At 44.8% G+C, this 22,505-nt stretch overlaps 1 pseudogene; it reads left to right on the top strand.

Moving 5' to 3' along the window:
• The window catches only part of LOC132901331 (serine/threonine-protein phosphatase 2A 56 kDa regulatory subunit delta isoform-like), a 54,920-nt pseudogene that overhangs the window by 19,753 nt on the left and 12,662 nt on the right, over window positions 1–22,505 (top strand).

The following is a 22,505-nucleotide window of genomic DNA, read 5'->3' as shown; positions in this document are numbered from 1 at the left end:
GTTCCAACATGAAGGTCATCACTGCTGCCGGTGAACTGTAGCTGTGCACATGGTCCTTGAGTCTTATCTGTAGTCACAGGGGGAGGTGGTGCCCTCCGTTTCTTGGGTGCTGTGGCAGTTGGATATATCATTAAAGATGTTGGGGTACACAAGGCCTGACCATGAGACAGCTCTGTGTATGGTACTTGATTTGAGTGGCCTCTTGGGCTTGCCAAAGACACTCGGCTTAAAGACAATAGTCTCTCCATTTTCTCAGGAAAACGCAGTCTGGGGGGTGAAGGAGATACAGAGGGGCTTGGGGTTACATCCACTGTTGTTGTTGGTGATTGCCTATTGCCAGTCTCAGGAGATTGTGGTGATGCTTGTTTATCTGATTGTCTTTCTGATAGTTCTGCCAGCTTACCCGTTAGCTCAGATATCATGTTGCTAGCCTTGGAAAGTGACGGGGATGTGTGTGGTGATAGATCCACCCTCTGATCATTTTCCTGAACTGTATTGGGGGCAGATGAGTCAGCATGATCCTCTGTAGTTGCTGGGGGCTTAGTTGCCTTCGTTGGTGACAAGAAGTTTTGCTTGACTCCACTGAGAATGGGAACTGAGATTGGACATTTCCCGGAATGTTGTGAATCATCTGTGTGTTTGATGTTGTTTATCATTTTTTCAGTTTGTAATCCATCAGAGTGAGCGTTAGTCCCGCTTCTTTCTGCCTGCAGATTCATTGTTACAGAGTGTTTCGTGTCGTAAGCCACTGCTTGAGTTTGAACCTCAACAGTGTGTTTCCGTACTGCTTTTGAGTCTTTGTTGATGTCCCTGGGAGGTTCAGTTTGCACCCAAACAGAGTTCGTATCAGTGTTGTTAACTCCTTTCAGTGCAGCTACAGAGCGCTTATCAGAGAGTGTACCCAAGGTCGGCATGGAATGGTGGACAGAATATTGATAATGGTCTGCCAAGACTTTGGCACCAGTCCAGCTGAGTTCTGTGCTATTTGGGCTGAAAAAGGCTTTGCGTTTCCAGAAAAGGTTGAAGTTGTCAATAAAATTAATGCCAGAGGAAAAACATGTCTTTGCAAGCCAGGTGTTGAGACTGAGCAGTCGGGAAAACCCGTAATTGCCGATCACAGATCCTGGTAATGGACCACTGATAAAAAAAGACATTCCAAGTCCGTTTAGGGCAGAAAAAAGGTCTTTGAAAGATTTCCTCACAGTGAGCTGTTCCCTGAAAACATCATTTGCTCCAACATGCACAATAATGCGTTTAATTGATTTGTAGTTTGACAGCATTTTTGAAATGTTGTCTGTAGTCTCTGAGATGGAAGCGTGAGGAAAACAGCACACAACCATGGACTCTCCTCCAATATTTTTCACAGTGAAATCACCCATAACAAGGGTTGTAGGATTAACAGGTGTTGGCAGCTGCTTTCTACCTCTACTGCGAGCTTTATTTTTGTTATTCAAATTCTGCCACTTTCTAGGAACTACTGGTTCCATGTCTGTAAGGCACTGAAATCTGTTCTGGAGTGTAATGGGCTGTGTATATCTGTAGTTTTCAGCCTGGTGGTATTCATAGACTGTAGGTCTGACGGCATCAGACCGCAATGGAGTTGAAGTTAATGCCCTTTTGTTTTTGGGTCTAGCACCTTGTCTTTTCCAGCAATCAGTACTCACATTTTGCTTTGTGAAGTCAACCGATTCATCCAAATTCCCATCATTCAGATGCTGAACATTCCCCGCATTCCCCTTAGCGGTATCGGCTGCTGGACTCCCTTCAATCCTTAATAGACGGGCATCAATCATAGATTCCAGGCTAGAAATTCTTTTTTCAAGCTCAGTCCATTTGTTACTAGAGTTCCTTGGTTTCCCCATTTTACAATAATCCAGTCTTCTGTGTCAGTTGCTTTGTCTAACTTCTAGGTTATCTTGTATAAATGGGAGAAAACATCTGTCCTTCCTTGCTAAACTTGTTGAATGTAAGTAAAAAGAAAGCAAATAAGAAAAAATTGAGAAATAGTGAAAAAAGCGGAAAAGAGTAGTTCAAGCAGGAGCAAAGCAAAAAGCATCCTACTCGCTTGAGTAGGAGGAGCAGAAAAGAGGAGTAATCAAATTTTCCACAGTGGAGGCCAGATAAAGCAAGATACTATCTTTATTCTTATTAAACATGACAAAAGAAACATTGAGTGTTAGGTAAATGCAAAAAAAAAAAGTAAAATTTAGAAAATTTATTTTTTGACCATTAATGTCCCAAATGAGAGACCAGTTTCTGAGACGGACCCATGAGAGAGCTTTGTTTCTTCATCTGAGACTTCACATTCTGTGTCAACGAAACGACACAACCTGCCATGATCTTTTGGTAACATCAAGCAATATTTTTGCATGACTTGTACTTTATCTGTAAGTACTGTATCAAAAGGGTGAAATATTTGTTTAAATATGTTGAGACAAGTCTATAAAGTCCATGGGATGTACTTAATTTTTTTTTATGTATGTATGTATGCATGCATGCCACTAAAAACTCTCACCACCTTATGTGTTTTGTCTCTGAATTTTAGATGCCCCACCCATCGACAGGGAGGAGTTGTTTGTTCAGAAGCTGCGCCAGTGCTGTGTACTGTTTGACTTCGTAACAGATCCTCTCAGTGATCTCAAGTACAAGGAGGTGAAGTGTGCTGGACTGAATGAGATGGTGTAGTACATCACACACAATCTTGATGTAGTTACGGAGTGTATCTACCCCGAGGCGGTCATAATGGTGAGAGCACACGCACTGACGTGCACATTCTGACATGTCTATTAGTATTGTGTGTCACTGGTTGCCAGAAATCAGAGGTTTTTCTTGTCACTTCAGATTTATTTGCAGTTTGCTTCACTCCATTTTTTTTCTCTTTAGAACATTGATAAACTGTTGATTGAAAAGTTACTTAAATTATATACACATGCACGTGTGTGTGTGTGTGTGTGTGTGTGTGTGTGTGTGTGTGTAATACGGACATGAGTGTTTTACTGGGAAATACGCCACTCATTTTTCATACGAACTATGTCCGGGACATTGACTGAGATATTTAAATAATATTGGCTGGCGTTGAGTGGTATATCAGATACATTCCATTCAGCTAGCATGATATGGAACGAGTCGAAGATGAGTTCAATATCATGCTAGCTGAAATGAATATATCTCGTATACCATGAAAAAAACAGCCAGTATTATTATACATACACATTCGACGGAACAATTATAGATTTTACAAAAAGAACAGGGGTTTAACTTCCCAACATTGAATGCTGATTCTGATCGAATGTAATTCAATGTTTTGTCAATCCACTGTACATGTACAAAGTCAAAGTTCTAACAATAAAAATGGTACAAGTCCAAAAAGCTTGAACAACAACCCAACTTATATACAGGTACAAGCGATATCCAGGTTAACAGTTCAAGTTGAAAGTTACTTCTGGTTGTAGTTAGTTGTTTACACTGCAGTTGTTCAAAACGAAAGGGCTTTGCTGAGTGAAGTCCACGAGTGAATTCCTCTTGTAAAAGTCTCCGTCAAGTTTCCTCACCTCCAAGTAGAACTTTGACAATATTTCCGCTATTGCTCTCTTTTCCAGTTTTTCGATATCTGTTGGTATGTTTTTCTCTTGTAAATATGTGTGAAGAGTATCCAGTGAAGTTTTGGTAGCCTTTTGGGTGTTCAGTGCGTCTTTCTATTTCAAAATTCTCTTTCAAAAATATATTTTCCACTTTTAATGAAGCAAACCTTGCGGCCATGTTTGTGTACAAACTGTCACAGTCGCTCACTAGCGTGGAAGTTTTACATCTCTGACATGTCTCTTTTCCAGCTTTTCCATATATTTATTGCGGAAGATTAAATGCGTGAAGAATATCCAGTGAAGTTTTTGGTAGCCTTTCGGGTGTTCAGCCCGTCTTTCTCTTTCAAAATTCTCTCTAAATCTTTCGCTTTTAACGAAGCAAACCTCGCGGCCATGTTTGTGTACAAACTGTCAGTCACTCGCGAATGCGGAAGTTTTGTGTCTCTCTCTCTTCCAGTTTTCTAATGTCTGTTGGTATGTTTTTCTCTTGTAAATATTTGTGAATATGAAGTTTTCGTACTAGCCTCAACACCAGGCATTGCTTGATTTGCCCGACCAAGACGCTCGGGCAGAAATATTTTAGCGAGTTAGACCCCTCCGGGCACACCTATGGTCGGCTTCTTTAAGCACAGAAACGATTTTCGAGTGAGTACGTTACAAAAAACAAGATGTATTAACCAACATCCTCGCCTCCCCTGTGATCATCATTTTGGTTTTTCTTCCCAATTTGTAACGCCAATTCTGATTGGCTCGCTTCAGGTGCATGCATGCATTTGTGTGTGTTGTTAAAATGGTGCATATAGTGTTTACCATCCCCTTCTCAAGTAGTATCTGTGACTGGGGATTCTCAGCAGTCAAAAGAATCAAAAGTGACTGGAGATCTCACACACGCGCGTGCACACACACAGAGATGTTTGTGGGTAATTATATGGATATGTGATGCCTGCTGGAAGAGAACTGCAAGGAGGATTGGGAATCGAGCAGCAGTTGTTTGTTTACACCCGATACCAAAATTTGTAGCGTCCTAGCAACCATCGCAAAGATGTGGACAAAAAGCCTAGAAACTCCTATTTACCCAGGCAAAAACAATACAGGATTTATCTTGTAGTGTCTTGACCCCCAGATCTTTAACCCAGCCATATATAAAAAGTTGTACGCCTCCATGCTCTTCCAGGTTTTCATCTCTGTGTCCGTGTAGAACGATGTCTGCAGCACCAGGTAGTTTGAGACATCGGGGAACTCAACGGATGGATAATTTTCCAACTCTTAATGAATGAATAACTTTATATAAACGCCAAGTTGATCAGCAGGGCTGGTGGGGTTGTGCATGTACAAATACAAAAGACTAAAAATGTACACAATCTTTTGAAAAAAAAAGTAATCTGTTGATTATCTGTTAATTATCTTCACATTAACTTGATTAATAGTATGCATAACTATTGTCTTTGGCTACAGTATGATCAAAATTTATTCTACTAATGTCAAATTTAGGTGGAAATTTTTCTTTCATAGGAAAAATTCTTCTTTGTTAGCATGTAAGGATCTAATCTCACTGAGTGGTTTCTATAGCCATTTCTTTTGAGTGTACTTCTTGGTTTTAATAACCTGCTTGTTTGCTGGACAGAAACATGGCAATAAGTTCTCGTGTTAATCGATCAGATTCCACTTTTGGATCATTAATCCCTTTTGACTGAGAATGCCCTGCATACAGGGTTTGGCTTCTGGTACATCCATACAATTTTAAATACAGTCCCTACAATCTAAATTTTTTATTGCATTTATTTAAATTCCCATCTGTAACAGGGAGTGATGTTGCATCCCATTAATACACTTTACAATAAATTATTAGATTCTAATCAAACAGATGAGCCAAAATAATTGAAGATCTTTTTTAATGGGCCCCGACTCAGTACAAGTTTGAATAGGTGGGTCTTGAAGCAGAAAAGCTTGAGAACCCCTGCTCTACAGGACCCGGATCTTGATGCATATAATGCTGAGAGGGCAGTCCACCGATGGTAGATGGAGGGACAGCATGAACGGCGCCCACAATTTACAGAGGCTGCACAGGAAGCTGATTGTCGATGAGGACAGGTTGTTTAATTTCCTCCTAAATGCAATGGCAAACTGAATGATGACAGTGCTGCAGTACAGACTCCTGTTTTATAATGTTTTCAGTTTTATAATTCATCTCTGTAATGTTGCTAGTCATTGTTATTGGCAAAACAAAGTGTGTTTTGTGTCCTAAACTCCTATATATATAAAAAGCCGTATTATGTACTTGTACCGTACGCAAGTCTTGCATATATGATATTGATTTATGTTTCATGTTTACAGGACTTGTCTTGTTGTTCTGTTTCAGAAATAAATGTTTTTTTAAAAATGTTTTGTTTTAAAAAAAAAAAAGTACTTTTGTCTAAACTCAGTTATACCCCTAGAAAACATATCAATAGTGCCTTGAACCGTGTACTTGAAAACTTGCCGAAATACCACAAAATTTTAGGGCAAAAGGAAATTCGGGGGGGGCAAAAAATTTGAGGCCAAAAGGGGGTTAACGTTGAGGCCTGTGGTGGCCTTTCGGGTGTTCAACTAGGGATGTTAACCAATGACCATTTGACCGATGGTTGACCGAATCAACGTCAACCGGTTAATTTTTTTTTTGGTTGTCGGTTAAAAAAAAAAAAAAAAAAATCAATCGTTTTGAAGCTGCCGATTTTGGAGCGGAGAACCTGGAATTCTGTGTTGTAAACGCTTGGGGCATGCTATGCGGTGTAAGGACGACAGCTGACAAATCAGAAACACCCATTCAGTCATGTCCCGCCCTCCCGCCCCAGTTGAAGACAGCTGACACTTGGCGAAAGAAAAGTGTAGACACAGGCTTTTTAGCTTACAAATTACTATTGTGTGGTTTTTTTTAATTATTATTAGAAGGCACATCGAGTTTAGTCCTGCCTTGGCGAGTGCATTCTGAGAGTATGTTTCGGTCTGTAGCCAACTATGCATGTTATTGCAGATCATATCTCTCCACACAAACTAAAGGCGCAGATGCCGACTTTTGGAGGGAAGGGGAGAGAATGAAATGACAGCGGTGTCTGGAGGGGGAGTGACAAACGCAGCTTTTATGTCTGTGAGCCAAGTCGGTGACAGCTTCAGAGCAACTTCAATACCATGCAGTAATGGCGTGTTGACATTGGTAACGGCGTTATAACGATTGTAGCTAATTAATTAGATTACCCGGCGTTATAACAGCCTTTATTTTAACGCCGTTATTCCCATCACTGAATGTTATGTACTTCTTCTAGCACTTGACTTTATTTTCAACGCCATCATGCCCAACTGAAACTGTCTCTAAGCTGGAGCCATTTGTCCTCTGCTCCAATACAAACCCCTCGACATCAGTGCCGCGTTTGAGTAAATGTTTCGCGCTGTAGAAAAGGTAATCTGAGTGGAGGGCAGCGACTGGGACTGAATGTGTGGATGCTCGTGGTTAGATTTAGAATAGATTCTAATGCAAACAGTGCGCCTTTTGGCGGATGCCGCCTTTTTCACGGCTGAATCGTGCAGATCCGATTTTTTTTTGGGGGGGGGGGGGGCGTTGGAGTGTCTGAATAATTTCATCAGAGTAAATTCTGTGTTAAAATTACTAAATAAGCAAATGCCATTACAGTCCATGAAACATAGGAAGTATGAGAAGAAAACAGTAAATCAGAAAGCTGCGCACATTTGTGCAGCTTCCGCGAAAACGTGTGCAGCTTTCTGATTTACTGTTTTCTTCTCATACTTATACTTCCTATGTTTCATGGACTGTAACGGCATTTGCTTATTTAGTAATTTTAATACAGAATTTACTCTGATGAAATTATTCAGTCACTCCAACGCCCCCCTAAAAAAAAATGGATCTGCATGATTCAGCCGTGAAAAAGGCGTGCCGTTTGCATCCCTAACTCATAGGTTAACCGACTTTAACCGGCTAATGAGGCTCGGTGTTCGGTCAAGATTTTTTTTAGTTTTCGCCATCCCTATGTTCAACGCATCTTTAGTTTCAGTTTGTTTATTTAGTTATTTAGTTATTTATTGCTTAAACCTAGCACTGGATCTTCTGTCTTTCCTGGCCGACAAAGAAATAATAGTGTGCGTGTGCAGCAGAAAAGTTGTCATTGGAGCTTTGCATGTGACATCGTGTTGTCTTGACAACGTGCAATAACAATATTGTACGCTCATTCTCCATTGGGGAGAGTGGCGTAATACATGGAGGATAAGCAATATGATGATATTGCATGCCATCAATAAACCCACTGGAAGGGAATAGAATACATGTTTTTATTCCATGGAAAAAGTGGCCCTTTATGTATTTTATTATTATTTATTATTATTATTTATTGACGTTATGTCTTGACAGCCATGCAATATTGTAAACCGTATTCAATGCTCATTCTCCATTGGGTAGCGTGATGTAATACAAGTGGCCGCACTTGTGTGCATTTATTATAATTGGGGCTTGTGCTATTGATATCGATCATGTTTAAATGCTGTACTGGTACTCTTTAAGCTGATTATTTGCAGGGTATCATCTGATATGATTCTGTGAAAAAGAGAGTACACACAATACCAGTCAAAAGTTTGGACACCTACTCATTCATAGTTTTTTCTGTATTTTGACTGTTTTCTACATGGTAGAACAATACTGAAGACATGAAAACTATGAAATAACAAGGAACATATGGAATTATGTCGTAAACAGAAATGCAATGTTTTCATATTTTAGTTTCTTCATAGTAGCCACCATTTACCATGACACTTTTGTACACGATTGGTGTTATAACCAGCTTCATGAGGTTTTCACCTGGAATGCGTTTCAATTAATGGGTGCCTCATCAAAAGTTAATTAGTGGAATTTCTTGTCGCCTTAATGCATTTGAAATCAAACAGTAAATGGTAAATAATGTACAGTGAATAGCCCTATTCCATAACTGTAGTAATCCATATCATGTCATGAACCGCTCAACTAAGTAAAGAGAAACAACATCCAGCATTTACTTTCAGACATGAGATGTCTTTGAATTAATAAAAATAAAGAAAATCCATTGAATTGGGTGTGTCCAAACTTTTGACCAGTACTGTACATACAGACCTACAAACCACTCAATTTATTTTTGTTCAAAATTAATAAATACAAGATGATGAACTTCAGTGTTGAGGAATTTTTGCACTGGATACAACACGAAATTACGATGCAAAAATGAGAGATTCATGTGCAGACTTTTCACACATGCTCTGAGACCGCTGCATTTAAAAAAAAAAAAATTGTGTTCTATTTCATGCTGGTTTCATGCCGTGACTGTCAGTAGTGTCCTAAGAGAATGATTGAGTCATCTAGTGGTGGCAATGACATAATAATTATAGCCCTGCTCTCAAGAAAAAGAGTTTTACGTACACCTGTTTTAAAAAAAAAAAAAACTCATTCAAAAGTTGAAGCTGAGAGACGGGATGTTGGGCAACAAGAAAGAAAGCAATGCTCATGGTGTTGTGTGTTCATGGATGAAATGCAGTATAGCCACTTAGCTCCTGGATGTGAGCAACACTGGTGCACAGCAAAGGCTTGCTGCTACATTTGAGGCGGTTTTGCCAGCTTTTTCTGCTTGTCTATGTGACATCAGTAGAACTCTCATTTGATTGGTCAGGTAATCATTTCCGCAAACTAAATTTTTGCTACAAATAAAATGGATCCAGGGTGGTGGTGATTGTGGGGTGTTTTTTTTTTGTGCGCGTGTCGTCGTCTTCCACAAAAAAAAATAATCATAGCGAATTTCATTCTTGGTGTGTAAAGACTAATAAGAACACATGTAATTAATGACCTGTGTGATTTTGTGTGAATATTTTGTCTGCAAATTTGGACTTTGTGTACGACGCACTTTACTTAGTGTCTATGCAGTATTTTATATTAGAAGATAACACGTCATGAGCTGTGTTTCAGTTTTGTTTGACGTCTAATGAGCCTTTTACAATTGTACCAGGTCACATGGACATTTTGTCTGGAAATTCTGTTTCCATGGTAACACATCCTTTTTCTAGGGCCTATCTGTAGTCCTGTAAGGTATTGCCTGTTTCACGAACAATGCGGAGTGTCTCATCCCTTACATGATGCTCGTAAAGGGAATACTGAACTGATAATCACATGAGTCATCCTAGGTATTCATTCTTCAGTAATGTGTGTTTTTAGACGTTTGAAAGAGCAATTTTCAGTTTTTTGTTACTTGCAAATCAGTTTATCGGAGCATAGCTCTACTTCACCCGAAAGCATTCACACACGTACATGAATAGATTTAACCATGCAAAATTATATAAACCAGTTGAATAACCCATACATCTCTATTTTCTCCTTCCCTCCTTTGCTTGGGTTTGTAAATTGCCACCCCGAAACTGTGTCTCTCTCTCTCTCTCTCTCTCTCTCTCTCTCTCTCTCTCTCTCTCTCTCTCATACAAAGTTGCCAAGGCTGTGTATGAGGAGTTGAATAATGTGCAATAAATGAGGTAGTTGACCAGCCTCTGACATCTCTGCTCTGACCATTGCTAATCACTCAGGAACAGCTGAGGCATCTTGATGTAGTGTTTTCTAGGTCTGTGAATGTGCATTTCAGAGCATGAAGAGATATTTTTTGTGATCTTGCAGAGGTACACTGTCAACTGTCTCCTCCCTCTGTCAAAAGTATTGCTCTTTTTATAGAATGTATACATCTTTATGGCATGAATGAAAGCCAGAGAGACACAGATGTGGGGGGGGGGGGGGGGGGAGTCCTTCCCACACCATGTGGCACCGATCTCCGTTGCCTTCGGCCTCTTGCCTATTACATAGCTAGGGTTACAGTGGGGGGCTAGTCCTCTGGTAACCACGAGAGTTTGACTCCCCACTCACATCTGTATTGCAGCGTGCCTTGCCAGACAGCAGTAGGTACCATTTTTATGATGGTCTTTGGTATGACCCGACCATGAGTAGAACTCGCAAGCTCCCGATCGAGAGGTGGACACACTAATCACTAGGCAGTCAGATATATGAAGATGTGACAATATTGTCACGTTATATTCGGGTGAAGATACCTAATTAGACGCCTATACCTTAGTTTGCAGAAATGAGCACAAACTTTCACACAAACCTGTGTGGTAATTATAGCCATGAGCAACAGGAAAGATTGATTATGTAGGGTTTTTTTTTTTTTGGGGGGGGGGGGCTTTTTCACCTTTATTGGATAGGACAGTGTAGAGACAGGACAGGAAATGATCAGGAGAGAGAGACAGGGAGGGATCGGGAAATTACCTCGGGTCAGAATCGAACCCGGGTCCCCGGATTTATGGTATGGCGCCTTAGCCACCTGAGCCACGACCCCCCTGATTATGTAGGTTTTGATAAATAATTTATCATACCTGTCAAATAAAGCTCCCTAATAATGAACAATTTGTCTTTTTGTTGCTGTAGTTTTCAGTGAATCTGTTTAGGACCCTGCCTCCTTCTTCTAATCTGACTGGAGCAGAATTTGATCCTGAGGAGGATGAGCCTACACTGGAGGCAGCTTGGCCTCACCTGCAGGCAAGTGTACCACCTTAACACTAATACATTGGTAAATTAGTAGATTCACAGGCTGCTTTGTGAACAGTGGGCTACTGCATTTGTGGGTGCCCTTAAAGTGCATATCACGGGCAAATTCAGGAGCAAGCAGAGGTGGGTAGAGTAGCCAAAAATTGTACTCAAGTAAGAGTATTGTTACTTTAGAATAATATTACTCAAGTAAAAGTAAAAAGTAGTCGTCCAATTAATTACTTGAGTAAAGAGTAAGAAGTACTAAGTGAAAAAACTACTCAAGTACTGAGTAACTGCTGAGTAACTTTTGTTTATTGATCAGGATGTCATAACAGGCAGAGATTTCATATATGTTTCACACATATAAACTGTGTGTGTGTAGTTCTGTGTATTAACAATAACAACAAGAAGCTCAAGGCAGTCTGCACATAAACCATAACACTGTGTGCGCGTGCATGTTCACTCCGTGAAGTGACTGTTCAGCTTTAACAGCAGCTGAACATCACACGTAATATCTCCTCGTACGAAAAAGACTGGAAATAATCCTGTAAGATTTGATCAACAATGTTAATCCTTTCATCTCCCAAAAAGTTGTTTACTGGCTCCATCTCGCAGAGGAGTTAGCAAGTGGAAGTAACAAGCAAAAAGGTTGCTAACTAGCTGCCAGTGCCCAGCTTGGCTGGGTGGTGGTGGGGATTGCTAGCAAGCGGTCAAGCTAACAAGCTAATGCCCTTCCTTTTGTGAACAAGCACTTGTAGACAAATAATAAAACAAATTTCACAGAAAAAAACACCTAAAGTCTTCACACATCCCTCTAATCCACAACAAATACAGTAGCTCGGAAAATGGAGATTTCACAAACGATATGTTACGCGTTTTGTTATTTAGTAAGTTTTCACCAGTCTTCCATTCCCAGTTTTTGACCAGAGCCGTATACAACTGTAACACTATTGAGGAGCTGACATTAGGCGAGCGACCTTATTTTCATGAGCATTTTTTGGTTTCACATCAATAAAAAGTGATTGTTAGGAAGATTTTTTGTAGTTTTATTTCTTGGTTCTCTGGTGTGTGTGTATCTTGCTGTCTGAAGCCGCAGTGCATCAATACATTTCCACAAAACAATGTATTTTACAGTTATTTATGATGTTACAACAGGGCTAACATCTGCCTACGAAGACAGCCAAAAGCACACAGCCTACTGACCGCAATGTGTTTCCTCAAATTCGACGTTGAGTTTTTATAAGCTGAAACGTCCACTGGTTTGGGGAGACACATGTGACACCGCATAACATAACTATTATTTTTTGTTGTTTGGAGAGTGAACATGGTTTGTATGTGTGGCCAGGGGTGTGCCTCTTCGGCTTGATGAGAACCACTGGCCGCTGTCTCTGCCATTTTTCTTCTGCTTCCGTGCTCTTTTCCACCTGGACTGCTCTTGCCACAGGAGTTTTGTGTACGGGCGCGCGCGGCAGCTTGGCTCTGTTTGATTGGCCAGTCCCCCCAGGATTCCGCAGGCTTTTTTTGTGATTGTTGCGGGCTAAAATGTCTGATGTTGCGGGGGGTTTTCCAAAAAATTGCGATGAAAGTTGTGGTGTTTTTTAGGTTTTTGTTGCGATTACATTGCGGGAGTAAGCGAAAGTTGTGAGAAATTGTTGCAATTTTCTCTTTTTGTGATTAAAATTGAGTGATATGTTAAATATTAAGTTAATACTGAAAAACTATTGATTAAAAAAACAAAGACACTGAGAAACAGTCCTATAAACAACTTTACCAATATAAAAGATTACCAGGACTACAAAAATGCAGAAAAATAGGCTTTACTTATCCAAATGCACCTGTTGGTTCAAAAGTTAAAGTGCACAGAACCTCACAGCACAACATGAAGTTACCTTAAAATATAATATAAATGCCTCAGCTTTCATGTAAGAAAAAAAAAACTATTAATATTAGTACTGTGTGCAAGCAGTCTCTCCTGAAGACTAAATTAAACAATTATAAACTAATAAAATAAATGGCTCAGGCTTCATAGAAGAAAAAAAACAATTTGAACAGAATCTCACAGTATGATGCTGAAGCTGCCTAAACAATGGAAAATAAAATACTATTTTGGCAAAAATGTTGGCATCCATTAATTTCTTGTATTAAGTAAAAAAATAATGTAAAGTGCGCACAGTCCTTCACTGTAAACATAACACACGTTCAGTAACAGAATTTAAGCGTACAGTGGGGAAAACAAGTATTTGATCCCTTGCTGATTTTGTTGGTTTGGCCACTAATAAAGACTCGATCAGTCTGTAATATTAATGGTAGGTGTAGTCTAACATGCTGAGACAGAATATCACAAAGAAAATCAAGAAATCGACTTTAAAGAATTTGTATTAATTTATTTGCATTTTATTGAGGAAAATAAGTATTTGAACCCTCTTGCCAAAAGGACTTAGTACTTTGTGGCAAACCCCTTATTAGCAAGCACAGAGGTCAGACGTTTTTGTAGTTGATGACCAGGTTTCTGCACATATTAGGAGGAATTTTGGTCCACTCTTCTTTGCAAATGACCTCTAAATCATCAAGATTCCGTGGCTGTCGCTTGGCAACTCTGAGCTTCAGCTCTCTCCATAGATTTTCTATAGGATTCAGGTCTGGAGACTGGCTGGGCCACTCCATGACCTTGATATGTTTCTTCTTCAGCCATTCCTTGGTTGCCTTGGCTGTATGCTTTTGGTCATTATCCTGCTGGAAGACCCATCCACGACCCATTTTAAGCTTCCTGGCAGAGGGAAGGAGGTTTTCACTTAGGATTTTACGGTACATGGCTCCATCCATCCTCCCATTGATACAGTGAAGTAGCCCTGTGCTCTGTGCAGAAAAACACCCCCAAAGCATAATGTTACCACTTCCATGCTTGACAGTGGGGATGGTGTTCTTGGGGTCATAAGCAGCATGTCTCTCCCTCCAGACACGAAGGGTTGAATTGATGCCAAAGAGCTCAATTTTGGTCTCATCTGACCATAACACCTTCTCCCAGTCACTCTCCAAGTCATTCAGATGTTCATTGGCAAAGTTCAGGCGGGCCTGCACATGTGCTTTCTTAAGCAGGGGTACTTTGCAAGCACTGCAAGATGTTAGACCATTGCGGTGTAAAGTGTTACCAACTGTTTGCTTGGTGACTGTGATCCCAGCTGCTTTAAGATTATCCACTAACTCTGCCCGTGTTGTATTAGGTCTATTTCTCACCGTTCTCATGATCCTGGAAACCCCACGAGGTGAGATCTTGTTTGGAGCCCCAGACCTAGGTCGATTGATGATCATGTTGTGAGTCTTGTACTTGCGCACAATTGCACCAACAGTTGTCACCTTAACGCCCAGCTTCTTGCTAATGGTTTTGTAGCCCATACCAGTCTTGTGCAGGTCTACAATCTTCTCCCTTAAATCCACAGAAAGCTCTTTAGTCTTTCCCATGTTGGAGAGTTTGGAGTCTGACAAACTGATTGATTCTGTGGCCAGGTGGCTTTTATACAAGTCATTAGTGATATCAGGTGTCTTCAATTTAGGTGACAAGGTAATTTGGAGAGTCTAACTTGTCTGTATTAACAAGAACTCTTGATGGTTACTAGGGGATCAAATACTACTTTTTCTCAATAAAATACAAATAAATTAATATAGATATTTAAAAGTTATTTTCTGGATTTTCTTTTTTGATATTCTGTCTCCACATGTTAGAATACACCTACCATTAAAATTACAGACTGATCAAGTCTTTCTTAGTGGGTAAACCAACAAAATCAGCAAGGGATCAAATACTTGTTTTCCCCACTGTAAAATAAAAAATAAAAAAAAAGTGAATTTGGTCCAGGATATGCACTTTAAAATATAAAGGCTTGCCTGTGACAGTGATGTGAGGGAGAATCTGATATCCCCCCCCAACACCAACTGTGTCTCAAGAAGCCTTGTAGGTGCACCGTGACAAGCTGTTCTCTAGTAATATGTGACACATGACAGGCAAGATGAACCGAGTGGCTCTGTGCAGAGCCCTGTATTACAGTGATATTTTACCAGTAAACCCAGATTTGGGTATGTATCTGACTGATATTTGTCTTCTGTTGTTTTTACTCATTTAGCTGGTGTATGAATTCTTTTTACGGTTCTTGGAGTCACCTGATTTCCAGCCTAATGTCGCCAAAAAATACATTGACCAAAAGTTTGTATTGTCTGTAAGTATGTATTCCTGCATACCTGATGATGATAAATTCAAATGATGATGTTTGTGGAGCTCCTAGGTTTATAAAGTCATGTTTGAAATCATGTACTATTTATTCATCGCTCTAGTTTTATTTTATTTTTGCTTTGAGCTCCTATTTTTTTTCACTATGGCTTTAAATTGTACCATGACAAATATGCAAATGCTTTGTCCAGCTCTTGGAGCTGTTTGACAGTGAAGACCCCAGAGAGCGAGACTTCTTGAAAACAATTCTACATAGGATTTATAGAAAGTTTCTGGGACTTAGAGTGTGTTGCCAGTAGGGCGATATATATGGAGACTTTTATAATGACACACTGAGAATGAATAGCACTTTTATTTTGATACTTGTTCCTGCCATTTCTGCTTAGCAACGGTTGCTTCTTGCCTTGTTCCTCATCTCATCTCATTATCTGTAGCCGCTTTATCCTGTTCTACAGGGTCGCAGGCAAGCTGGAGCCTATCCCAGCTGACTACGGGCGAAAGGCGGGGTACACCCTGGACAAGTCGCCAGGTCATCACAGGGCTGACACATAGACACAGACAACCATTCACACTCACATTCACACCAACGGTCAATTTAGAGTCACCAGTTAACCTAACCTGCATGTCTTTGGACTGTGGGGGAAACCGGAGCACCCGGAGGAAACCCACGCGGACACGGGGAGAACATGCAAACTCCACACAGAAAGGCCCTCGCCAGCCACGGGGCTCGAACCCGGACCTTCTTGCTGTGAGGCAACAGCGCTAACCACTACACCACCATGCCGCCCTGCCTTGTTCCTATCAGTTGAAAACAGTTCTAGCAAACGTAAACTCTGATCGTGAGCGGCGCTAGAACAAAGTCGTAAGTAAAATTTGTTAAGTTAAAAAATGATAGATTAAGTTATGTTAAAAGTTGAAAGGGAAGATAATAAATAGTTTAAAAAGATCGTTTTTATTTACATGTATGTATAAGAATATTTCATTAAACTTTATGTGAAGCTGAGCCTAATGTTAAAACAGTCAAATTTTATTTTTTATTACAGTTTTCACCCTGTCATGTAATGTAGGAAGCTTCAGTAAACAACGTCAATGTTAACTATATCCAGGGCTCTACAGTGCGCACATTTCACTCGCATTTGCGAGTGAATTTTTCGGCATGCGAACGACGAAAAAAAAACACGCGCATTCATGCGAGGGCTTCTTGCGGCCGACAGTTTAGGAAAGCACTGAGCACAGACATGACGAGTTTAACATTCTAAAATGTATCAAACATTAAACTGCAAAGTATGTAAATCCAGCGCTGGATAGCCTACTGTAGCGAGAATAGCGTGTGGGTGGAGCACAGAGGGCGGCAGGACAGAGATCAAGGTTCTCACAAGGCTTTATTGCCGAACTTTTCAGTCTAACAATATTTTAAAGTAAGCAGGCAGAGACACACACACACACTGTCGGCTCTGCCGGCGAAGAAGCTCCCTTCCGCTCTCCCTTTCCCTCCTTAAGTAGGGCGGTTTACTGGGGAGAACACACACAAAACACAGGTTAATTACACTCAGGTGAAGCGATTCTGCCACTTACCTTCCCCAACTCCGCCCTCCTGTCACAGACCGGCGCTTGACCACGCCCCCGCTGCCACATACCCCCACCGCCCGACTCAAGCCGGGCGCCCGTCCGGCCCGCAGCCGACTCCCTCCCCCCTTGACGGGAGAGGAAGTCCGCCACGACCATCTGCGCCCCCGGCCTGTGGACCACCTTGAAGTTGAAAGGTTGGAGCGCCAGATACCAACGGGTGATCCGCGCGTTGGCATCCTTCATGCGGTGGAGCCACTGGAGGGGCGCGTGGTCCGAACAGAGGGTGAAAGAGCGCCCCAGCAGGTAGTAATGGAGGGCGAGGACCGCCCACTTGATGGCCAGGCACTCTTTCTCGATAGTGCTGTAGCGCCCCTCACGCACTGACAGCTTCCGGCTGATGTATAACACTGGGCGGTCCTCTCCCCCCACCTGCTGGGACAAAACGGCCCCCAGCCCTCTGTCCGACGCATCCGTCTGTAACAAAAAAGGGAGAGAGAAGTCAGGGGAGTGCAAAAGTGGCCCCCCACACAGTGCAGCCTTTACCTCAGAGAAAGCCCGCTGGCACTGCTCCGTCCACTGGACCGGATCTGGCTCCCCCTTTTTAGTGAGGTCCTGGTTTTAGTGAGGGCTGGTGACGTCCGAATAATTAGGTATAAACCTACGATAATAGCCAGCCAGCCCCAGGAACTGTCTCACCCCCTTTTTGGTCTTGGGTCTCGGGCAGGCCGCAATCGCTGCTGTCTTATTAATTTGGGGATGCACCTGCCCGTTACCCAAGTGGAAGCCCAGATACCGTACTTCCACCCGCCCAATCGCACACTTCTTCGGGTTGGCAGTGAGCCCCGCCCGCCTCAGCGACCTAAGGACGGCCCTCAGGTGTTGCAGGTGCCGCTGCCAGTCATTACTATAAATAATGATGTCATCTAGGTACGCAGCCGCGTAGGTGGCGTGGGGCCAGAGGACCCGGTCCATCAGCCGCTGAAACGTAGCGGGCGCCCCAAACAGCCCAAACGGAAGTGTGACGAACTGGTGTAAGCCGAACGGTGTGGAAAAGGCCGTTTTCTCCCGGGATAATGGAGTCAAGGGGATCTGCCAATATCCCTTCGTCAAATCCAGTGTCGAGTAAAAGCGAGCCGTGCCTAGTCGATCGAGCAGCTCATCAATACGAGGCATTGGGTACGCGTCGAATTTAGACACTGCGTTGACTTTTCTATAGTCCACACAGAACCGGACCGAGCCGTCGGCCTTAGGAACTAAGACCACCGGGCTGCTCCAGTCACTGTGGGACTCCTCGATGATGCCCATTTCGAGCATGGCCTGAAGTTCTTCCCGAACTACCTTTTTTTCGTGTTTGGGTAATCTATAAGGACGGCTCCGCACTACCACCCCCGGGGGCGTCTCTATGTGGTGTTCTATGAGGTTAGTGCGACCGGGCAGGGGCGAGAATACATCCGAAAACTCGGCCTGCAACTGGGCGACCTCCGTGAGGTGGGTCGGGGAGAGGTGGTCTCCACAGGGGACCGGAGAGGTACAAGATGCCAATGTCCCTTTTTGGACCTCCGGCCCCAGCTCCGCCTTCTCCGGAACTACCGACACCAACGCCACGGGGACCTCCTCTTTCCAGAGTTTTAACAGATTGAGGTGGTAGATCTGTAGCACCCCCTCCCTGTCCATTCGCCTAACCTCATAGTCGATGTCCCCGACTCGCCGTGTGACCTCAAAGGGTCCTTGCCACTTGGTGATTAATTTGGAGCTCGACGTGGGCAACAGGACGAGTACCTTATCCCCCGGAGTGAACTCTCTAAGGCGTGTGCCCTTGTTGTACAGCCGGGTTTGCCGTTCCTGGGCCTGGCGCAAATTCTCCTGAGTTAGGTGGGTGAGCGTGTGGAGTTTTGCGCGCAGATCCATAACGTACTGAATTTCGTTTTTGCTCTGTGAAGGTCCCTCCTCCCAATTTTCCCGCAGTACATCCAAGATGCCGCGCGGCTTACGCCCATATAATAATTCAAATGGGGAGAACCCCGTGGAGGCTTGGGGGACCTCTCGCACTGCAAACAGCAAGGGTTCGAGCCACTTATCCCAGTTACGTGCGTCCTCACTTACGAATTTTTTGATAATATTCTTGAGGGTGCGATTGAACCGTTCAACTAAACCGTCTGTCTGTGGGTGATAAACGCTGGTGCGGATCGGCTTAATACCCAGTAGCCCATACAGTTCACTCAGTGTTCGTGACATAAACGAGGTGCCCTGGTCAGTCAGAATCTCTTTCGGGATTCCAACCCGGGAGATGATGTGGAAGAGGGCCTCTGCAATACTGCGTGCTGAGATATTGCGAAGAGGCACCGCTTCCGGGTATCGCGTTGCATAGTCCACCAGAACCAATATAAAGCGGTACCCACGTGTTGACCGGTCTAATGGCCCGACGAGATCCATCCCAATTCTTTCGAACGGGGTCTCGATTAATGGTAGGGGGCGCAAGGGCGCTTTTGGAATGGCCGCTGGATTTACTAACTGGCATTCGCGGCACGCCGTACACCACTTACGGACGTCGCCGCGAATCCCCGGCCAATAGAATCGGGCCATTATCCGGGCGAGTGTCTTATCCTGCCCGAGGTGTCCAGCCATGGGATTAAAGTGAGCCGCCTGGAATACCAATTCCCGGCGGCTCTTTGGAATTAACAACTGGGTGACCCACTCTTTCGTCTGAGTGTCCTGCGTCACTCGGTATAACCTATCCTTCAAAATAGAAAAATAGGGGAAGGGCGGGGTGGCGTTTGGCTGGAGCGTTTGACCATCGATTACTCTCACTTGGTCAAACGCGTGTCGCAGAGTCTCGTCTCACGATTGTTCCAGTGGGAAATCCGCGAGGGATTCCCCAATAGAAAGAGGAGGGGCCGGGGGCTCCTCACTCTGTCGCGGAGATGACGTAGACGGCTCTGCGACCGCCACTCCAGCCAAAGTGACACCGGGACCCTCCCCCATCAACCGGCAGGACCCACTCTTTACTAGGCGTGCCATCAAACCCCGAAATCCCGGCCAATCAGTCCCCAAGATCAAAGAGTGGGTAAGGCGAGGATTAACCGCCGCCTTCACTATTGATTTTTCCCCTCTGAAATATATGTGGACTGACACCAATGGGTAGCTGTGAACATCCCCGTGCACACACAACACCTTCACCCCTTGTGCTCCCCCCAATGCCTCGTCTTGCACCAGGCTTTGGCGGATTGAGGTCTGATTGCAGCCTGAATCCACCAACGCCTGATATGTAGCCCCTTGTACACTGACCGGTATGCGATACGCTCCGGCCCGATCGAGGGCAGCCTCTGGCGCGTCGGGGATCTGCACCACCGCCCCCACCTCCATCGTTGCACACTGTTGCTGCAGGTGGCCCGGTTCCCCGCAGCGCCAGCAAACCGGCCCAGGCCTTCCCTCTGCAGCTGTGTTCTGAGGCTCACTCACCTGGGGGGGGGAGAGACAGACACAGAAGGGAGAAACGGGAGGGCACCACGGGTGCGGCGAGCCGGCTGGGGTGGAGCCGGCCCTCGCCTCCGTGGTGGGGGAATGGGGCAAGGACGGGACACGGGAGGAGGGGGGAGAGAAAGAGAGAGAGAAGAGGAGAGAGAAGACGATGTCGGTGGTTGTCCTGCCGCCGGAACAGCCGCCAGATGATCCTCCGCCAGTCCCATGGCCTGATCCAGCGACGCCGGGCGGTGGCACTGGACCCACTCCGCGGTTCCGGCTGGTAAGCGGGCGATGAACTGTTCCAGCGCCACCTGGTCAATGATTCCCTCGGCGTCGCGATCTTCGGCCCTCAGCCACCGCCAGCAGGCGTCCCGGAGCTGCTGGCCGAACGCGAACGGGCTGCCGACTTCCTCCATCCACAGCGCGCGGAAGCGCTGGCGCTGCTGCTCCGGCGTGCGCCCCACGCGCTGGAGGACAGCCCGGCGAAGGTTGGCGTAGGCTAGCCGGCGATCGGCGGGGAGCTGTAGTGCGGCCAGCTGCGCCTCTCCCGTCAGGAGGGGGAGGAGGCGCGCCGCGCGCTGCTCCATCGGCCACCCCGAGGCTTCTGCGACCTGTTCGAACAACGTGATGAAAGCCTCGGGGTCGTCCTGCGGGCCCATCTTAGTTAAGGTGAGGGGAGACGGGCCCGCGGCCGGGGCGCTGGTGGACCCCGCCGACGCGAGGAGACGCCGGAACGCCTCTCGATCTTCCTGTTGAGCCAGCACCAGGGCTTCGAAGCGGCGCTCCTGCTCCTTCCGAAGCGTGACGAGTGCCTGGTGCTGGCTCTGCTGAGCCGTGGCGAGGGCGTGGACCAAGTCCGCGAACGGGGAGGATTCCATGGGGCTGCAGGACTGATGCTCCACCGTTCCCTGGGTTTCGGCACCACTGTAGCGAGAATAGCGTGTGGGTGGAGCACAGAGGGCGGCAGGACAGAGATCAAGGTTCTCACAAGGCTTTATTGCCGAACTTTTCAGTCTAACAATATTTTAAAGTAAGCAGGCAGAGACACACACACTGTCGGCTCTGCCGGCAAAGAAGCTCCCTTCCGCTCTCCCTTTCCCTCCTTAAGTAGGGCGGTTTACTGGGGAGAACACACACAAAACACAGGTTAATTACACTCAGGTGAAGCGATTCTGCCACTTACCTTCCCCAACTCCGCCCTCCTGTCACAGACCGGCGCTTGACCACGCCCCCGCTGCCACACCTACCTAATATCATTTTTTACACTAGAGACAAGAAAAGTACATCAATGTGTTCATCAGAGCCTTGTTGCGCTCAATGTGAAAGAATTTTGTGAATATCTCCTTCCGTTTTCGTGTAAATCCCCATTGTTTGGAGGGAGCACTCTGAGAAAATCCTGCACTTTCTATGTGACACTCTGTGTCTCTGCGCTCAGCGTGTGGGTGGGGGAGGGGCTGATCCCTCTCACACACACACATGAGGGAGGGGCTGCTCCCTCTCAGAGAGACACATGAGGGAGGGGCTGCTCCCTCTCACACACACACATGAGGGAGGGGCTGCTCCCTCTCAGAGAGACACATGAGGGAGGGGCTGCTCCCTCTCACACACACACATGAGGGAGGGGCTGCTCCCTCTCACACACACACACATGAGGGAGGGGCTGCTCCCTCTCACACACACACGTGAGGGAGGGGCTGCTCCCTCTCACACACACACGTGAGGGAGGGGCTGCTCCCTCTCACACACACACGTGAGGGAGGGGCTGCTCCCTCTCACACACACACGTGAGGGAGGGGCTGCTCCCTCTCACACACACACAGGAGGGAGGGGCTGCTCCCTCTCAGAGAGACACAGCCTTGTAGCTTCATGGCAGGGTAACGAGTAACAGCCTGTATTGTTGTGTGTGTGTTCAGTGGTGTGTGTGTGTTCTGCCTACGCCTTGCTCCCTGTCTGTAGTTGCGTGCATTGCCTCTGTCTTGCACTGCGGTGGTTCCCACGGTAGCCGGGGGGGGGGAGTGAAAAAGTTACATTTTTTTTTTGCCGTTCTGCCATGCTAGTGCGTTTTACCGGGACATGAGATTTCAGCATTTTTATTCTTCTC

This window comes from Neoarius graeffei, chromosome 17 (genome assembly GCF_027579695.1).
Source record: "Neoarius graeffei isolate fNeoGra1 chromosome 17, fNeoGra1.pri, whole genome shotgun sequence".
NCBI classification, from domain to species: Eukaryota; Metazoa; Chordata; class Actinopteri; order Siluriformes; family Ariidae; genus Neoarius; species Neoarius graeffei.
Note: the sequence above shows the minus strand (reverse complement) of the source record. Positions and strands in the feature narration are given on the sequence as shown.